Genomic DNA, 20,676 nt, shown 5'->3' on the forward strand with positions numbered 1-20,676 from the left:
TAGCAGAAGTGACTTTGTCTCAAGGAATTCAGTCATCCTGGAGAAGTAGGTTTGTGTTGCCTTGAAGATAACTAATTTGGTAGTTCCAGTTCTTAAAGCACAAAACTTTGTTTTCCACTTTCAGGGCCTTTAAACCTTGCTCTAATCACCTTATCCAAGTTTCTGAAAGGAGAAAGGAAAGTTCATCCTGTTTATTAGCTTTTTAGTATTCAATCAAGAGAGATGAATTTTAATGGGAATGAATTTCATTGAGTATGACCCTCTAACTATAGAGCTCTTTGCCAGCATACCAGATTTCAGTTTCTAAAATGACATTATTCTTGAAATATGTTTTATTTTGACACAACCAACACTTCCCAACAAATATACCCAAATAAACTCCCACCCCCATACAAAGTACATTCCCTAAAAAAAAAACAATTTTTTAATCTTTCAAAGAAAAGAGGGCTGTGCACATTAATTTTGACAGTATGGTTCCAACATTAACTGTTGTATTAGACCTGAGTTTATTTTATGTGTGTGTATATGTATATATGTATATGTATACATAATGTATATATACATATATATGTGTGTATATGAATGTGTGTATATATGTGTAGATATATATGTGTGTATATATACATTATATATATATACATATATATATGTAAAATTCTTTTGACTCTGCTTTCTTCTCCCTGCATCACTTGATAGAAGGAGTTGTAAGAGATCCTGTGCCACTCCCAGAGGTTTGATTCCTCAAGAAGGCAATTCTAAAAGTTGGAGGTTCTTTCCAGAAATCCTTTTCCAAAGTCACTGCAGGTTCATGGCTATATATAGGAGACCATTCGGAAGAAGATGTTATGACCACATTTACTCCCCAGAAACTTTTGTACAGAGAGATATTTTGATGACTAAGGCACAAAATGAGAATGAAGAGCTATATTATTCATAGGTTTATAACTATTTTCTCCAAACCTTTTGAAAACTGCATTCTGTATATTCAAATAGCTATTGCAAATGTCACTGAAAACTTTATTTTTTTTTAGCTACAATTATTTTCTGTTGGTTTTGCAAGTAATTCCTATCTCTCTAGTGTAGTAGGTAAATGAGATACTAGATTGGAGAGAATGGTAATTGCAACTAGTTTTGATTTAACATGCTTAAAATTACTCCTGTTTATGTATGGCAAAGTATCTTGCTTCTTCTCCTGAAGCCCTGCCTCTTCTCACCCAGTAATAAATACTTCTTGTGTATATACAAAAATATTATATATCCCCTAGTAACTGTTCACATATTCTTCTTCCTGGAAACTGAGTTATCCAGTTACTCTCTTCCTATTTTAACTCATTTTAAGAATGAAGGAAGAAGAGGAAGTAGTTCCAGATAGGTGAAAGTTATCCAGCTTAGTAGCAGACTTGGTTGTCAATTAATGGTTATGTCCTGGGAGGAAATAAGATCCTTGCACTCCATGTTTATTGCAAATTTAAGTAGTTTCTAGCCCTGAATCAAAGATCATCAAGAAGGAAGAATATGGGGAGGGAGGTACGTCAACTTGATTTCCATTATCACTGAGACCAAGAGATAGTATTGCATCAGAAAAAATACTGCATTTGAAATCGGAAGACCTAGTTCAAATATAAATCTTTAGCCAGTTGTGTTAGCTCTTGTTGCTCACCCTGGTAAGATGTTGAATGAATCAAGATTAGATTTGTTGAATGAATTGAGATTTGGCTTTAAACGTTTTGAACTGTCTTGAATGAAAAGTGAAAAGATGAGTAAAAACCTTCAGCATAGGAGAAAGAAAAGTGAGGAAATGGGCAAAAATGAATTTTCTTAGCTCCTTTAAAGCTAGAGTAGACTGAAAAAGTCAAATATAGAGTTTAGTTATGCTATAGAAATGGTTATCTGCAAGAGTAATAGAAAATGGAATCAGGAAAATAATACAAAAGAAAAATGAGGTACTAGGTTACAATTCTAGAAGGCATTGATTAACTATACAGTTATGCCTATGTTACAGTTAAGTAGTGTGTAGCTATTCATGAAAACATCTCAATTCCAGTCATTTGGGTACCTCCCTCCACTGCCACCCCATCAAGGAAACACATCTTTTTATGATGGAAATAAAAAGGGGGGGGAAATGGTAGAATTTACAGAAATTTGTTTTCTATCGAACTTTGCAGGAATGCATCAATTCCATGAGGTAAGGGATACATGTAAAATGAATCTGCTCAAAATATACCTATTCCAGATTGCTGTATGATTGATACTTCAAGGACCCATAATTTCATTGGTGTGTTATATTTCCTCCACAGTGAAGTCCTGAAGTCAACTTGGTGATGGCAGCATCTCTGAATTTGGCTAGACTAGTCCTTAAACAGCACACTACAGTCCATCAGTGATTCTGTATCCAGTCTTTCCTGCTTGATAGAAGCTGCCAGCAGTTAACATTCCGATAGCATTCAATACCCTAGTTTTTCTATCCCAGATTTCACTTTGTTAGGAGACATTCTTTTTTAAAAAATATGTTGACACATTTTAATTTGATACAACAAACAATCCTCCGACAAATGTGTAAGCAAATCTTACAAAGTACATTTCCTCAAAACAATGCATTGATCCTTCAAGAAAGAGGATTGTATACATTAACTTTGGCAGTATGATACCAACATTGATTTAGAGCTGAGGGTTGGTTTTGTGTGGTGTTTTTCTTTTTTTCTCTCATTTGCTTTAGATTTACCTTATTGTAGTGATATATAAAGGCAGCTAGATGACTCAGTGCATAGAATGCTAGACCTGGAGTCAGGAAGACCTGAGTTCAAATGTGGCCTCAAACACTTACTATCTGTGTGACCCTGGACAAGTCACTTAACCTCTGCCTTAATCCACTGGAGAAGGAAATGGCAAACCACTCCAGTATTTTTGCCAAGAAAACACTATGGACAATATTAAGTAATTATATGTTTTTCTTTTGACTACTTTTTTCCCTCTATAGTGCTTACTAGAAGGGATAACTTTGAGAACCCAATATTACCTCAAGGCCATGGAGAAGTCTGAGAGTAGGATGGTATGATTCATAGCAATTGAAATATAGCTGTCAGAGTAAGCAATATGTCCTTTTATTCTTAAAGGTTCACCTGTGAGAATTATTTTGACCAAGCATCCCTTCTGGTATGTGACTAAGTTTCAGAGACTCTTTCCAACTTGACCTTTTTCATTTCTTATGTGATTTTTCTCTTCAAGTTTGGGGTAGCCCCAAGCTTCCTCCCTGGCCTTATCCTGAAAGCAGGGATCTTAAATCTTTGTTTTTTCTTCTCAGGTATGGTGTAATAGAAAGAGAACTTCAGTAGGAATTAGAAAACACTGGCTTTTGTACAAAGTCTTTTACCACAGGTTGTCGACCTTTCTGGCCCTCATTTATTCCTCTCTTAAATGAGGGAATGCTACCTCTAAAATTTTGTGATTGACCCAGTTCCTACTTTTCATTCCTTTCATACTGCTGTCATTTACTTCTTGAATCTCAAACCGATATTTGACCTTGAGGATAAAAGAACTATTTAAATACTGAGTCCAGAGAATGCACAAAGCACCACATAGTGGGGGCAGCAAGAGACAACCCAAATAATTAGAAAGTAATGGACCTATCTTCAACTCTCTTACTAGTTTGTAGTCAGTCCCAACTAAAACTGATATGTGGCCCTCAATCATTATCTTATCTTTGAGATCCACACCTAGCTTATACAGAAAAAGAAGCCTTCACCTATGACATCATCTAAAAGAATGGTAGTGCCAAGTGGTTTCTTTTGTTTTTTAAACACTGTAGTCAATATGGTTATGTTGGAGATAAGCCAGACTTTGGGAACTGGGGCAGCAAAATCTGTTTTGACTCTGGTACTTGGATTCTTTGATATGGCAGTAAACCAAGTGAACCCAAGAGAAATAAGTCACAGGCTATTAAAATTCTCCATGTCTTGATTTGAACAGAACATTTACCCAGCAATGTTCTGTATAGAATGGTTTCAAGAGGGTTTTTCTGTACATTTTTTAAAAATCTGTGTTTAGATCAAGAAGTGGCTAAACAAAGGTAATTAAGGATAATGGGTTCTGATAAGTGTAGAAATGATGACTTGGAAGAGTTGGGACCTATTGCCTATTGCTGATTGATAAGAAAACAAAGCACGTATTCAAGGCACTTGTAGAGAGTGGTTGGAATGATGAATTAGTAGAAATACCAGAGGAAGGTTTTGAAATGGTGGTGTGAAAGAAACCAGTTAGTGGAATTGTAGTTAGTGGTGGAAGAAGAGGTAGACTTTTCAAATGAAACATTTGTATTAAGCCAAAGTCAAGAGTAGGAAAAACTGAGTTTGTAGTGATGCTAAAGAGATAGTATTTGAGTGGAAATGGGAAAAAGGAAAACTCACCAATAGCGCTTGGGCTAATGTCATGGGCATAGTCTACATTTCTCTCTATAGCTCTCTCTGAGAGCTACAGGACTGTTGGATGTAGTCCTGAGGTTTCAGGTCCAGGAAGATGTAAGCCTTTGGGTGGAGTTCATAGAAGTGCAATAAACATTTTGTGTATGGAGTTTAGAGGGAAAAAAAGAGAGGAGAAGAGGTGTTGGAGGTGAAATTCTAGGTTTCTAGCTAAACGAGAAAGAGAATGTAGGTTATGGAATCACAAAATTAAGAAGGGACCTCAGTGGTCATTTAATCCAACCCATTTGCTAAAGGAATCCTACTACAGGATCTTGGACAGGTGATCACGTGGCATCTGTTTGAAGATCTCCAAGGAAGAGAAACCCATCACTTTTTGAGAAAATCCATTCCACTTTTGGACAGCTCTGTTGAAGTTTTTCCTCACATCAAGCCTAACTTTTTCTCTTTACATCTCTCATCCTGACTACCATTTCAGTGCTTTGGGACCAAACAGAACAAATCTAATCTCACATAATAGCCGATCAGATGCTTGAAGGCAACTATCAGGTCCCCTTTGAGTCCTCTTTTCTCAAGACTACCCATGCTGAATTCCTTCTTCATCTAATCTTCCTATGCCATGGACTCAAAGTTCTTCACCATCATCTGGAAACGCTCCAATTTATTAAACTGTGGGACCCAGAACTGAGCATAATACTCTAAATAAAGTCTGACAGGGGCAAAGTACAATGTGATTGTTACCTGCCTATACCTGGAAACTGTCCCTCTTAATGCAGCCCAAGACTACATTAACAGTTTTGGTTGTCACATGACACTGTTAAATCTTTTAGCTTGTAGTTCACTAAAACCATAATATATTTTCAGAACCACTTATCTAACCATGCCTCCCACATCTTAGATTTGCAAAGTTGAATTTTTTCATCCAAGTGCAAGATTTTGCATTTATATCGATTTTCATTTTACATTCAGCCCAGTGCTCTAGCCTTTCAAAATCTTTTTAGATCCTTACTATCATCCAGAGTGTTAGCTATCCCTCACAGCTTTGTGTCATCTACAAATATGATGAGCATGTCACCTATACCTTTATCCAAGTCATTGATAAAAATGTTAAATAGCACTAGACCAAATACACATCCCTGGGATAGTCTACTAAAAACCTGCTGTATTGCCATCAAAAGATTAATAACTATTCTTTAAGTATAGTCATCCAACCAGTTCTGACTGATTATATTATTCATGTCTCCATCTCCACAAGGAATAGTATGAAATACTTAATCAAAAATGACCAAAATATAGAAAGGTTATATACCTGGTATTTCTCTCACCTACTGGTTTAGTAATTATTTCAAAAAAGGTCCTATAAATGCAAGAATAGGAAGGAGAGGAATGAGTAGGTTTCAAATGGGCTTTGCCTCATTTCAACCTGGAGACTGCAATTTCTTATCTCTCTGCAACTTAAACTATCTTCTCAGCTGTAATGGTCTAAATGATTTCCTTTTCCCCAATAAGTTATGGTAGGTAGAGTGACAGTTTGTATGATGAGTAGTCCATATTCCTTTCTCATTATTCCAACTATAAATATTTTGACTAAACTAGGTTTAAATCTTAATTTAGGCATAACACTCTTGGAGGAAACTGAGTTGTTTATTAGATCGTTTTACTCAATATAGCCTACCGTCAGTAGGCTATAAATCAATAGTCAATAAATATTAAGTGCCTACTACAAACCAGGCACTATGCTAAACACTGGAGATACAAATAAAAACAAAGTCTCTACCCTCAAGGAGCTAACAATCTAATAGGGGAAGATAACAAAAGGAAGCTGAAAGCTGGAGGTGGAGTGGGGGAAAAGGTAGAAGGTGCCCAGAGGAGACATGATGGAGAGTTCCAAAGTACAAAAGCAGCATAACTGGTGGGAAATGGAGAGAAAAACTATGCTAAGTCCTCTGACTCTGAAGCCCGTGGAGCCTGATCTCCAATCAAAGGGTCCAACCAGAGGGGCAAAGAGTACTGTTGAGATACAAATGTCATGTGGCAGCCAAAAAAGTGGGCCACAAAAGGGGGAGTAACTTCAAGGACTGACCTAGAGTTAATGTCAGAATTGTTTGAGGTACTAATACTAGGAGCAGTACCAAGACACTGGAAATGGTAACATGCTTTGAGAAGAATGGAACTGAAAGTGCTTATACCAGTACAACTAGGCAAGTGTTCTTGTGGCCTGTGATTTTTATGCTTACTTTTGTGTTTGTTTATTTTTATTATAAATTACATTATACTTTATATGTGTTATATGTATATTATTATAATCTATATTATACTTTTAAAGTACCATGGTATTGGTCCTTCCTACCTCTACGTTGTTTGTTTACAATCTTACCCTTTCCAGTCCTATTGCTAATGGAGTTGGGCTAATATCTAGGACAATGAAGAGTTCAGGAAATGGCACAACTGTTGGATACTACCCAAACAGGAAGGAAATGGCTGGCTGGGATAATGATAATGTCAGTGTACTGGAGGAAAAGGGAGTGAAGAGAAAAGAAGGGGAAGGGACTGAAGACATGAAGAAACAGAATTCCATTAAAATAATTACCCCAACCATTTTTTTAAAAAGGACATAGTATCTTAAAGTGTACTGGGATTTTTGAAACATCTGAACTAAGGAAGCCAATGCTGCATCTACACTGGACAGGATCAATAACTATGTCAAATTTAGAGTATTTTTTTTTAATTGGATCAATAATCATAATGGTTAATCTAGGTATGGACTAAGAATTTTCTTACCTCAGTTTACGTAGAGGCAGGGATGGAGACAAAGGGCTTTGGAATACCTGAAGAAAATTATTTGATTCTGGCATTCTCCAGAGCATTTAACTTAAAGGGCAATTATATTTCCTCATTCCTTCCATGCTGAAAGGTTTTTCATTGTCCTCAAGGACCAGGTTTCCTACCTCTGAAAACTGGGCTCAGTGAGATGTCCCTTTAAAATCTGGAACAGCTAAATCCCAAATACTGAAGTGGGTCCTCCAGTCTCTCATTTGATTCAGCCCTGAACTTTTTCTGGTAAGGAACTCTACCTCTGCCATCGTGTAGCTTCCTATTCTTTAGCTCCGTTCTGCTATGGCCTAACTCCATCTTTGTGCTCGCTGACAATCACCATTCAAAGGTAACTGGAGCGCCACCTGAAGATCTGAGCTGCCAAATTTCTCTGGTTTCTTGCTCACTTATTCCTTGACTCTGCTAAAATATTATCTTCTCCAGAAGCAACATTAGCCCATGTGGAAGTCAAGGTTCTGTGTATGTATGACAGGGTGAACTACAGAATCCAATGGCCTTGAACTCCTCAAACACCAATTTTTAGGTTTAACTTATGGCTCAGCCCTTTGGCTCAACCCAAGTTTGGGCTTCCATTATCTGCATTTTGATGTCATTTCATTGGGGCTAAGAAGTGATCATTCTGTGGAAGAGTTTAAGTCCTGAATTCCCGAGTCAGACTTAATAAATGGTGTGTGTCCCCAGAGATACTCTCAATTTGTAATCTGGGGCTCACTTTGATTCCGTAGGCCCCCAAATCCTTTTAAGGACTAGATCTATGGTCACTGTTCAAGGAGCTGAGAGATTTCTTGAAGACCTCAATTTTCATCCCAGTTCTACCTCTAATAAACTGAGATACTGAATAAATACCTGAATTTTCCTCAGCCTCAATTTTTTTACCTGAAAAATAATGGGATTAGAATATGTGATCTCCAAGGTTCTTCTAGCTCTAGCATTCCATTTTATTCCCAGAAAGTTGTGGTAGATCAGATGTCTGAAGAAAGACTATCTCACACACCAATCTTCTTTTTTCCCATAACTGTTGACTTTCCTTCCAGCCTTCTCTTTACCACCATGCACTATCTTCTAGTTGCCATGGACTAGGAACTTCTCCCTGCCCTCCCAAGAGTGCCTGAATCCTATCCTCTAGTGATACTTCTTTAATATTGCTGAGTGATTCTTTACCTAGGGAGGTTAGGGAATAGGGGATACCCAGTGATCCCCAACCTGACTTATCTTGACAGTCATTGCGTTCCTGTTTAAATTGTCATTTACTTATTTTCTCTGCCTTCTACAAATATCATTATGGGGTTTCTAGGTGGTACAACAGATCGAGTGCTGAGTCTGAAGCTAGGAAAACCTGAGTTCAAATCTGGCCTCAGATACTTCCTAACCATATGACCCTGGGCAAGTCATTTAACCTCTTTAAAAATGTTTAATTTTTAAAATTAAATTTTATTTTTTTAAATAATTGTTTTAAATTTAATTTTTAAATAAAAAAACTACTGTTTAACTCAGTTTGCTCATCTGTAAAATGAAAATAATAATAGTACCTCCCAAGATTATTGTGAGAATCAAATGAGATAATAATTGTAAATTGCTTAGCACAGTGCCTGACACAGAATAAGTGCTATATAAATGTTAGCTATTTGTTATTAGTGATCTAAAAGGAATAACTGTCTACTTTTAGTGAGCTCTCTGGTAAATCTGTCAGCTAATCAATATCACAATGTCATTTTGTGTAAATAAAGAGAAGAAAGAGGAAGATATTTTATAGTAGAGGTACTATTTTCTCTCCTCATTTTTTAAAATCAAATTCACAACAACAACAAAAGATACTTAAAGGCACCAATGGAAACTCATGAATAACTTGCTCTGTAACTACTATCAGTTTGTGAGTGTACATTCAAAAGAATACAATTTCCTCTTACATAATTGTGGTCATGTCTACAAATTCCCCTTCTTTCTGCCTTTTGCATTATTTCATAAAGTTTTCCATGTCTCTGTAGGTTTTTCACCTCTGTTCTTCCCAGTGTCATGGCAGTGAATACAATACTTCCAACACATATCCATAATTGATGAATATTAGATCCTATTTTGCCATTATATGTTTCATATATACATATATATGATTATTCTTTTTAAAAATCAATTTTATTAATATATTTTGTTTTTACATCATTGCCCAGATTTCCCTCATATTCTTTCATTCTCACCTTCCAGAGAGCATCCCTTATAACAAAGAATTTTTTTAAAAAAAAGAAAGAAAAAGGAGGAAAAAATCAGTAAAACTGATCATGACATTGAAAAAAAATCTAACATTATACACTATGTTCCACACGGGTGGACCCCAACATCTACAGAGGAACAGAGATATTTTCTCTTTCTCTTCTTTGAGGTTAAGCATGTTCTTTGTAATTTTGCAACATTCACTTTTTATTATTTTATGCTTATTATTCTTTCCACTCATAGTGTGGTCATTGTATAAATTATTTTTCTGGCCCTGTATGCTTTATTTTTGCATCAGTTGATGTAAGTCTTTTGATGATTCCCTGTTTTCAACATGTTCATATATCACAGTTACATTCTATTATATTCATGTACCACAATTTGGTTAGCCATTCCCCAATCAGTGAGCAGCCACTTTGTATCCAATACTTTACCATTGAGTGGTAGCTCAGTGCTGCTATAAATATTTTGGTGTATGTGTGGAGCCTTTCTCTTTGTCAATGATCTCCTTGGGATATATGCTTATTTAATATTACATTTTTAACTAGATATAAACATCATTTTGTAAATAGATCTTTTTTCCCTTTTAATTATTTTCTTAAGGTACATTCTCAGTAGATGGATTAACTGAATCAAAGGGTATGCTTATTTATATAGTTCTTGGTGCACACTGCCAAATTGTTTTCCAAAGGGGAGAAAACTGCACCAATATGTCAGAGAACACTTCTGGCTCACAGTCTAGCAACTTTGGCTTTTATCATTTTAACTTATTTTTGTTAAATTTGTGGATCTTAAATAATACTTGTTTAATTTGCACTATTCAATTATTAATAAAGTTAAACCCCTTTAAAGTATTTTTTTAAATTTGTGTTTGTTCTTTTGTGAATTATTTGTTCATTTCCTGTCACTGTTAATCCATTGGAGATGGATTATTGCCCTTTTAGGTTTGCAGCTATCTGTTGTAAATTCTGGAAGTCAGGCCTTTTTTCTAATGTATTCATTATTAAAAACAAGCAAACACCTTTCCTAATTCACTATTTCTTTTCATCATGTTTGTATTTTCAGTGAGGTATTTTTTGAGAAGGTAGTGTTCTATACATGCAGTGATGACTGATCAGGAAAGCTCTTGACTGATTTGATGAGTTTCCCGTGCCCTCACAGGTCCATACCATGTGATCACATCAAGTTTATTGGAGGACTCATGGACTCTCCTGATCTATCCCCATTACAAACCAACATTTTTAATAGTAACACTTTTTTAATAGTTGCAAAGAAGTGATCACAAACAGGATAACAGGGAATATAATGACCACAGTAACATAAAGGAAGATAACACTGGAAGACATTAGTGTGTGTGTGTGTGTGTGTGTGTGTGTGTGTGTGTGTGTGTTCGTCCTTCAGAGAAATTTGACATGACTTGCACTTGACTTTGTTTTGAGTGAGGGAGGGCTGTGCAGGTCACCAGCCTCACTTCTCCTCCAGAGCCATCTGAATCCAGTGACCAGATATTCACCAGGATGGCTGGAGATGACCCAGGATGAGGCAATTGGGGTTAAGTGACTTGCCCATGATCACACAGCTAGTGAGTGTCAGGTGTGTGAGGTGAGATTTGAACTCAGGTCCTCCTGACTCCTGCACTGGTGCTCTATTCACTGCACCACCTAGCTACCCACATGGAAGACATTAGAACTAAAATGCAATGGCCATCTCAACTTCAAAAGACTAATGGAGAGGTGGTAGACTAGAAGTGTGAAATTAAGGTAACATTTTCAGACTTAGCCAATGTATTGGGGGAGGTGGTGGAAGTCAATTGGAAATGTCTCCTACTTAGAAAGGACTTTGTGACTTAATGTTGAATCTAGTGCGTCAAGGTTTGAATCTTTCCACTTGTGGCTGTGGATGACTCAAAGCTTGTAGCTATCACACTAAATGATAGAGTCAGAATCCCAAATCCAAAAAGATCCTGAAAAACTAGAACGCAAGGTTAGATCTTATTAGATGAAATTTAATAGGGATAAACATGAAGTTTTATGCTTGAGTTAAAAAAAAATCAGCTTCATAACTATGATAGCAATTTGTCTAAAATGTAGCCCATGCCTGAATTAGTTTTTAGATGGTTTCCAGAAATAAGGAGGTGGTAGTCCCACCCTGGAGGCAGTGAGGTGGCTTAATGGATGGAATTCTGGACTTAGACTCAAGAAGACCCAAGTTCAAATACAGCTTCAGACACTTACTAGCTGTGTGACCCTGGATAAGTCACTTTCCTCATCTGTAAAATGACTGGACAAGGAAATGGCAAACCATCCTCTTTGCCAAGAAGCCCTCATGAACAATATTGGCATGCTATGGTCCACAGAGTCACAAACAGATACTACTAAACAACAAAAATCCTGCCCTGGTCCGAATACAACTTGAGCATTATGTTTAACTCTGGGCAATGCATTTAGGAAGGACAGATTAACATCCAGAAAAGGGAAATCAGGATGAAGGACTTGAGGTCATTCCATATAAGAACTGATTGAAGAAACTGGGAATATGGAACTCAAAAAAGTAGTAGCTGAAGGTGTGTCATGTGAAAAAGCAATTAGCCTTGCATTGGCCCCTGAGGGAAGAGCCAAGAATAATGGGTGGAAGTTACAGAGAGGCTTAAAGTTGATATTGAAAAAGTTATCCTAATGGTAAACATCTGCATTCTGGCTCTCACATGGATTGTGTTTGCCCATTCTCTCTCTCTGGGCTTACCTTCAGTCTGCCCTTACACTGACAGGTCTGGGTTCCCAGAGAAGGACCACCACCATGCAGGTGCAATTCCAACTTTCCCAAGTTCCTTCTGTGGCTGTTGTTCATTCCTTTCAATTGTGTCCAAACCTTTGTGAATCCATTTGGGGTTTTCTCGACAAAAATACTGGAGTGGTTTGTCATTTCCTTCTCCAGATAATCTTACAGATGAGGAAACTAAGGCAAACAGAGTTGAGTGACTTGCCCAGGATCACCCAGCTAGTAAGTATCTGAGGCCACATTCTAATTCAAGAAGAAGAGTCTTCCTGACTCCAGGCCCAGCATGCTATCCACCTTGCTATGTTATGAGAGGAATGCACTCCCCCCACAATTTCCTGCTCTAGTTCCTAAATTTCCACCAGTATGTTTTCCATCTACACAAAATGAGTCAGAGTGAGGATGTCATTAACTCAAGTATAAAACATTTACTTAATGATAAAGCAAAACACTAATAATCATAGCATCACTGTTAATAAAGGCAAATGTAAGAATGATAAAAATGTAGTTCATACATACACCTGGATCATATTCTCCTATCAATATTCACTATCCATGAGAGAGAATAGGTAGACACAGAAACCTAGCAGGAAGAGACATGATTTTATGATAACACAAGTGCTTAAAGCATCTCACAGCTCTGGAGTACAGAGTTTGATCCCTTCAGAAACAATCTTCATCTCACGCAGCTGCTCCTCTGCCCCTGCTTCCCTTCTGCTCCTCACTTCTCCCTTAATGGGAACTCTTGAACTGATGAAGCAGTGATAAGCACTTTTAACTCACCATTTCCCTTAGAGGGGTGCTGAAGAAGTGTTATGCTATTGTCATAAGTAGTTGCTTTAAGCCAGAGAACTACAGAACTCCTTAGAGTGAGACCCAGATAGCTGGGTAACCCAGCTCATCCTCTCCCTTCTGTCCCTCTCTCTCTTTCCTTTGGGGTTTACTTCTAGATATCCTTCCTTCCTTCCTTCCTTCCTTCCTTCCTTCCTTCCTTCCTTCCTTCCTTCCTTCCTTCCTTCCTTCCTTTTTTGTCATTCCCAAATGCTTAAACCCAGTGCACTCTGAAGGCCATAGGTTGGACAACAATAGGTCCCTACCCAAGCTCCACTTAATGGCTGGCTTAGAGTGATTATCAATAGTAAGAGTTTCTCTTTCCCTCCCAACGTAATTTAGTTATTTTTTTTCTTTTGTTCATTAAAAGGGCAATTCTCTGACTACTTCTTAAAGAGGCCTATTCACTCAATGGATGTTACCTCCCTCAAAGTGAGTACCTGAAAAGACCAAAGTCTCCCATTGCATCCTGGGCCATCTTCAGTCATCCTAATGAATATCTGGCCACTGAATCTAGATGGCTCAGGAGGAGAAAGTGAGGCTGGTGACTTTGCATAGTCCTCCCTCACTCAAAACAAAGTCAAGTGCAAGTCAAGTTTTATTTCTCTGATGTCATGGTCTTCTTCGAAAATGATGGATGAGCACACAGAATCTCCTTATACTTATTCTTTTCCCTACCAAATCAGAGATGTTATTAGAGAAAAACTATCACCTCTAAGAGTCACCTCTTGTGGCACCAAACTCAAAAACAGGGCCATGCCTAAGGATATCTGCAGGCCACCCTGACTTAGTTTTAAAATGAAATGTTTCATTGTATTTTTGTTTATTTTGTTAAATATTTCCCAATTACATTTTATTCAGGTTTCAGTCATACTTGGGATCTCTCCCTCATTGTCTGGCTCTGATTACTTCACTGTATCAGTTCAAATAAATCTTCCTAAGTTTCCCAAAGCCTGCCAGCATGTTTGACACCTCTGCTACAGTGTATTTAAGACCTCTGCTGTAGCTGGTACTCAAATGCAGAACTCAGTTGCCTTCCAATGAGCTTCAACCTCTCTCCATTCAATATGTTCCAGCAAATTAGCTGAAGCATTCTTGTCAGCTGACAAGCTATTTTCTTAAGTCACTTCTAGTTGGTTCTTCCACTGTTCTCTTGGATTCTTCAACTTCCTGCTGGATTCCTCACTTCCTCTACTGCCCCAAATCAGTCTCCTGACAGTCAGTAACTCATGTTTCCCTTCAGTGGTAAATTTACAAAATCTAATTTTCTATCAGTTCTCCAGTCATCCTGATTTATATTTGACCATTGCACCCAGATAGTTCTGGAGGAGAAAGTGAGACTGGTGACTGTACAACCCTGCCTCACTTAAATCCAATTCACTCACATGTCATGGAATCATCTTTCTGATGTCAAGGTCCTCTTCAAGTACAAAGCACAAACAGCAGAACATAGAAAATTCCTTCTTGCTGTAGTGAGGACTAACTGAATGCACAGTCCCCATCAGCTTACTCAGTTGATGCAATCTGCAACCTCTCCACATGAATGACATTCGAAGAAGGCTTCCAGAAGAATCATGATTACTTTGGAATATGAGCATTCTGTAACTGATTCTGTCTGGCTAATCACATGGTTGGGAGGAGCCTTTTTTAATTGGCTGTGTTGCTGAAACTGTCAGAATCTTCTTTGCTGGCTTTTTGTTTCATTCACATTTGGAGTGGATTGGTAGCTCTTTCTCTCATGGCATCCTATGAAAGATCATATGGTAAAGGGAGGAATCTTAGGGTCTTCTTTCTCTTCTGAAGCTATATGCCAGAGAATCAGGGATTCCTCAGCCTTTTTGTTCATTCTTTCCCATTCTAGGTGCAGGAAGTAAAATCTCCAACCACAAAAGAGAGGCACAGGGATTGGGAAGCTGGAGTCTATCATGGGTATTACAGCCAAATCAGCATTGATGTCCCAAGAAACAAGGAGTAGTGATCTTCAGAGTGACCTTCTAGATCCATGTTAGTAAAAACAAGGACTCATTCAGTGATGAAGCTCCCTTTGGATGTGAACTTTGTGAGACCAATACTAAATAGGAATTGAGCTAAGTTTTGAACCTATTCCCCCAGAGACTGAAGTAGTATAGGGGAAAGAATGCTTCAGAGGATAGGGAAGCAGATGTCTATATGACTGTTCTTGTTATATCTACCCTTTGTGTGTGTGTATACATATACAAGCTTATAATTCTGGGTGACTTTAATGCTAAAGTAGGCTCAGACTACCAGACTTGGCAGAGTCCTAGGGAGGGATGGAGCTGGAAACAGCAACTGCAATAGTCATTTACTGCTGAAGACTTGTGCATCGCATGACCTTCTCATCACCAGCACTGTTTTCCATTTACCTAAATGCAATAAAACTTCATGGATATACCCTCACAGCAAACATTGGCATCTAATAGACTATGTGATTATAAGGACAAGAGATAGACAAGATGTGAGAGTGACAAAGGCAACGTGTGGTACAGAGTGCTGGACTGATCATAGACTTATCCTTGCCAAGCTAAATATTCACATTCATCAAAAGTGCTACCCTCAAGGCAAAATGACTACCAGAAGAGTTAATGTCAACAAATTAGAACTCTTCTGTAAGGGTGAACAGTTTGTTGCTAACTTGGAGGGAAAGTTGATCCAACACACAGTTGGTAACAGTGGAGCAGAAAAGGAGTGGGCAATTTTCAGAGATATGGTGTGCAGTACTGCATTTGCTCATCTGGGTCAAAACACTCCCAAACACCAAGACTGGTTTGATGAAAATGATGGGGAAATTCAGAAACTGCTAAATGAAAAATGAGAACTCTGCAGGATTTACCAACAGGATAGTTCATCCACCTCTAAGAAGACAGCATTTAATTCCATCCAAAGCAAAGTACAAGCAAAGCTTAGAGGGATGCAGGATTCCTGGCTCAGTAAGAAGGCAGATAAAATTCAGTTTTGTGCTGATAGTAGCAATGCAAAGCACTTTTATGATTCCCTGAAAGCTATTTATGGACCAAAAACCTATGGTGCATCACAACTACTCAGTGCTGATGGAGCCACAATGATTAGTGATAAGGACATGATCCTAGAGAGATGGGCTAAACACTTCCATAGTGTTCTCAATAGCCCATCATCAATCAATGCTGAGGTCATTGACCATTTATCTCAGGTTGAAGTCAATCCCTCCTTAACTGAACTTCCAACTGAAGAAGAGGTTTTGAGGGCCATTAGGCTCCTTTCATGTGGCAAAGCACCTGGTGCTGATTCCATTCCAGCTGAGATTTACAAGGTAGGGGGACCATGGCTCATACAAAAGTTGACTGAAATTTTCCAGGTTATATGGCAGGAGGAGATTATCCCCCAGGAGTTTAAGGATGCCTCCATTGTCCATCTCTATAAAGCTAAAGGGAATAGATTGTCCTGGGACAATCACGGATGGGGGAGTCTCTCTCTTAGTTATTGCAGGTAAAATTCTTGCTAGAGTCCTCCTTAATAGGCTGACCCTTCACCTGGAAGACAGTCATATACCTGATAGCCAGTGTGACTTCAGAAAGAGCCAAGGAAAAGTCAATATGGTGTTTGCTGCCTGACAACTCCAGGAGAAATGCCAGGAGCAGAACAGAGGTCTGTATGCAACATTTGTAGATCTGACCAAGATCTTTGACACTGTTAGTCATGATGGCTTATGGAAAATTATGTCAAAATGTGGTTGCCTGGAGAAGTTCATCAGTATTGTACATCAATTTCACGATGGCATGTTTGCCTAGGGTCTAGATAGAGGACAATACTCCCAGTCACCAATGGAGTGAAACAAGGCTGTGTGCTTGCTTCCATGCTTTTTAGCATGATGTTTTCATCCATGTTATCAAATGCTTTTAATGAGGATGAACACAGCATCAAGGTCAACTACCATACTGATGGCAAGTTCTTCAATTTGAAAAGGTTACAAGCCAAGACCAAAGTAGAGAGAGTGTTGGTGCATGATTTCCTTTTGCAGATGATTGTGCACTCAATGTAGCCTCTGAAGCTGAGATGCAACAAAGTGTGGATCAATTCTCTGGGGCCTGTGCTAATTTTGGCCTAATAATTAACATTAAGAAAACACAGGTGCTCCATCAGCCACCACCATACCTTCCATACATGGAACCATTGATTACAACAAATGAAGAAGTTTTGAATGCTGTAGATAAATTCACTTACCTTGGTAGTGTACTTTCCAGGGATGTACACATTGACAATGAGATTGATGCATGCATTGCCAGAGCTAGCACAGTGTTTGGGAGGATCTGAAGAAAAGTTTGGGAGAGAAGAGGTATTAGACTGACTACCAAAGTGAAGATCTACAGAGCCGTTGTGCTGACCTCATTGCTGTATGCCTGTGAAACATGAACAGTCTACCAGCACCATGCCAGGAAACTAAATTGCTTCCATTTGAACTCTTAGGAAGATTCTGAGGATCACTTGGCAGGATAAGGTATCAGACACTGAAGTCCTTGCATGAGTCGAACTGCCAAGCATTCAAACTATGCTTCAGAGAGTGCAACTCCGATGAGCAGGCCATATTGTTCAAATGCAAAATGTACTCTTGCCAAAAAGACTTTTATGGAGAACTCACATGGTGCAGGTGATCACACAGTGGTCAGAAGAAGCGATACGAGGACACTCTCAAGGTCTCTCTCAAGAACTTTGGATTTGACTGTGTGACATGGGAGACACTGGCACAGGACTGCTCAGCATGGTGTGCACACATCAGAAAAGGTACTGTGCTCTATGACCAAAGCAGAATTGAGACAGCACAAAGGAAACATGGGATGTGCAAATTTTGAGTAATCCCCCCAGATATTCATACGGACTATCTGTGCCCTATCTGTGGTAGAGCATTCTGAGCTTGTATTGGCCTGATCAGCCACAGACAAACACAATGAAACTTTACTTTATTATCATGATGTCATTTTGGTCCTCTTGGAGAAAAAAGGACAACAACCAATGTACCCTTTGTAAAAGTTACTTAATGTTAAATGGAACTGGGGCATTAGTGGTGGGCCCCTAAAAGTGAGAGCCTAAAAGTGGGAGTCTGAGCTGATGGTAGAAGAAAACAGCCCTAAAAATCTATGCAGATACCCTAAAACCTTGAGGAGTGCTATAGCTGTCCTGGCCCTGGGAGAATATGGTCAGAACTTACATGTTACAACAGAGACTAGGGCTGGCTTTGAGACGACTGGCAACCAAAAATCAAGAGGAAGGAAGTGAGGATGGGCACTTGTCAAAAGAGCCATTTTCCCCATTTCCCCTTAAAAGCAGGGTGTAAATTGACTCATCCCTTTTTTCTTTTTGTGCACTTTCTCTACTTTAGACTTAGTCTGGAGTGCAGCAAGGAGATGGTGAGGGACTTTCTACCTCCCACCACCCAAACAGGAGTTGAAAAAAAGGCAATTTGCAAGAGAAACACACAGTCAGCAGCCTGTGCTTGCCTCAGGTGGACCAGAGAGTGGACCCTCCCAGTCTTGTAAATCTGAATATGAGAGTTCCCAAATTCTGGAGTTTTGAAGAAAGAATGAGTTCTTAAGGTGAATATCAGCCCCCTTGAAGAAGAAGACGCCCTCAGAAGCTTGGAAAAGAAAAAGGACACCAACACAGGATAGCCTTGCTGCTGAAAGGTTGAAGCCTTGCCATGAAGAACCAAGAGATTGGAACCTTGCTATTGTGTGAATTGTTCAGACCGTACAGGTCCACTCTACAGGGGAATTTGGTTTGATAACACCCCTCCACACACACACAAATGTGTTTTATCTTCCAGTGTTATGGAATTTTTAAACTGTTCAATGTGCAAGAAAAACCACTAAAACAGAGCTCTGAACAACTGGCACTTTATTAAAGAGTCCATGGTCTCCTCTAATGAAGTAGATTTCAGTTGTTCCTCCTGATCTGAGATGTCCATGATCCCTAGGACCTTGTTCTTATAGGGTTTGATACCTAAATATGCAAAAGAAGCATAGTAAAATATAGAATTTCATTGGTTGACAGACCTTGCTCTTGAGGGCAAAAAATGTTATATCACCAGGAGGGTCTCAGGTTGGTTGAAGCATGGGGCATCTCCATTGAGTAAGTAGTCATAAGGTAGTTATCTATTCATGCTGGACAAGAGAGAATGGTCCAAAGGTACAAAATTAAGTTGGAGGATTTTCCAAAGAATCAAAGCATCCCACCCATGCTGGGTTTGGACAAGGAATTTTAGTAAAACAGGATGGAGATATCTTAATCAGCATTCTTGTGGTTGCTCAAGACAGCTTCATAACTGATAAATAAGTAGTGAACATTTCATTAAAGTTTGAGGTCCATTATAAAGGTCTACTGTAAGAACCTGTCATCTAATTATCCCTATATGATTTATGGAAAATATTAAACTGATTGATATTGATTCAAAGTAGAGTAAGGTCTAGATAAATCATTTCTCACAGTGTGATCTATTCAAGGGCTTTATTTTTCTGAATTTATTCATGGGCTGCTTTGTATCAAGCATTTTCTCTGGTTAGTGTTATATAGATCCCCCATACCAAATACCCATGCTGTACATTGAATGCCTCTGCAAGACCTGGGAACCATACTGTTTACTTTTTAAGAAACCATAGATAATACTCATATTTAAGCCTTATTTGGATTAACTCCAGGTGGGGGCAATGAGCTAAAGAGAGATAATGACCCAAACCTGGTCTCTATGAGCCCAGAGTGTCTTGGGGATAAAAGGATTAATAATTTTTTTTTATCTGGATCTGTAAGTTCATGTGTTGGGAATTCTTGGAGGGGAAATTCCTTCCACAATTACAACTCATCTGTAATTTATGCTTTAAAATACCTGAGACACTGAGAGATTAAGATTAAGTGATTTGCCTGGGGTCATGTAGCCAGGATGTGTTTGAGGCAGATCTGATTCTTGGCCAGGTCTCCATTTGATCCACCATACTGCTTTTCCTTAATAGATTCTCCCAAGCTGGAAAAGTTTGGCAGTACGGTCCTGGTAATGGATTACATATCTGTTCGTTAAAGACCAACCTACTAAATCTGGAAGGCCTGTCCAGGTGGATGAATTTTTTGACCACAAGAACTCTCAAAGACAAACTACTAGATTATTGGGTAGGAGAAGAAAATTTAGAATCTGTGAGAAACTGGAAAGTGCCTATACCAAAAAAATCAAAGCTCCTTAAAGGATTTAAAGTAAGTTCCTTTATATAACCAACATCTCTTATGGACAGCGTACTACACACTTAATTTTAATGAATTGTGAATGATTTGTAACTTGTGGTTTTATGTGCAACCTTTTTGAATGTAATTTGATCATATCAATGGTTACCAAATTTGGAATTTAGTAAATAAATGAGGTATATCTAGAATACTAGGAAGGATGCTGGGCAAGTAAACTGTTTTTAGCAGAAAAATCCTACCCTTTATAGGATACTTGATTCATTTAAAGGGCCAGAAATGGAGTGAATGAATGTCTGGTACTCCTAAAAAGGCACCCCAAAAAGTTAGGAATTTCCATCCAGGAAAGAATTTGCTCCATCATTTGATCAAGCACTTTTTTCCTCATGAAAATTTTATA

The sequence above is a fragment of the Notamacropus eugenii genome, chromosome 1 (genome assembly GCF_028372415.1).
Source record: "Notamacropus eugenii isolate mMacEug1 chromosome 1, mMacEug1.pri_v2, whole genome shotgun sequence".
Classification (NCBI taxonomy): Eukaryota; Metazoa; Chordata; class Mammalia; order Diprotodontia; family Macropodidae; genus Notamacropus; species Notamacropus eugenii.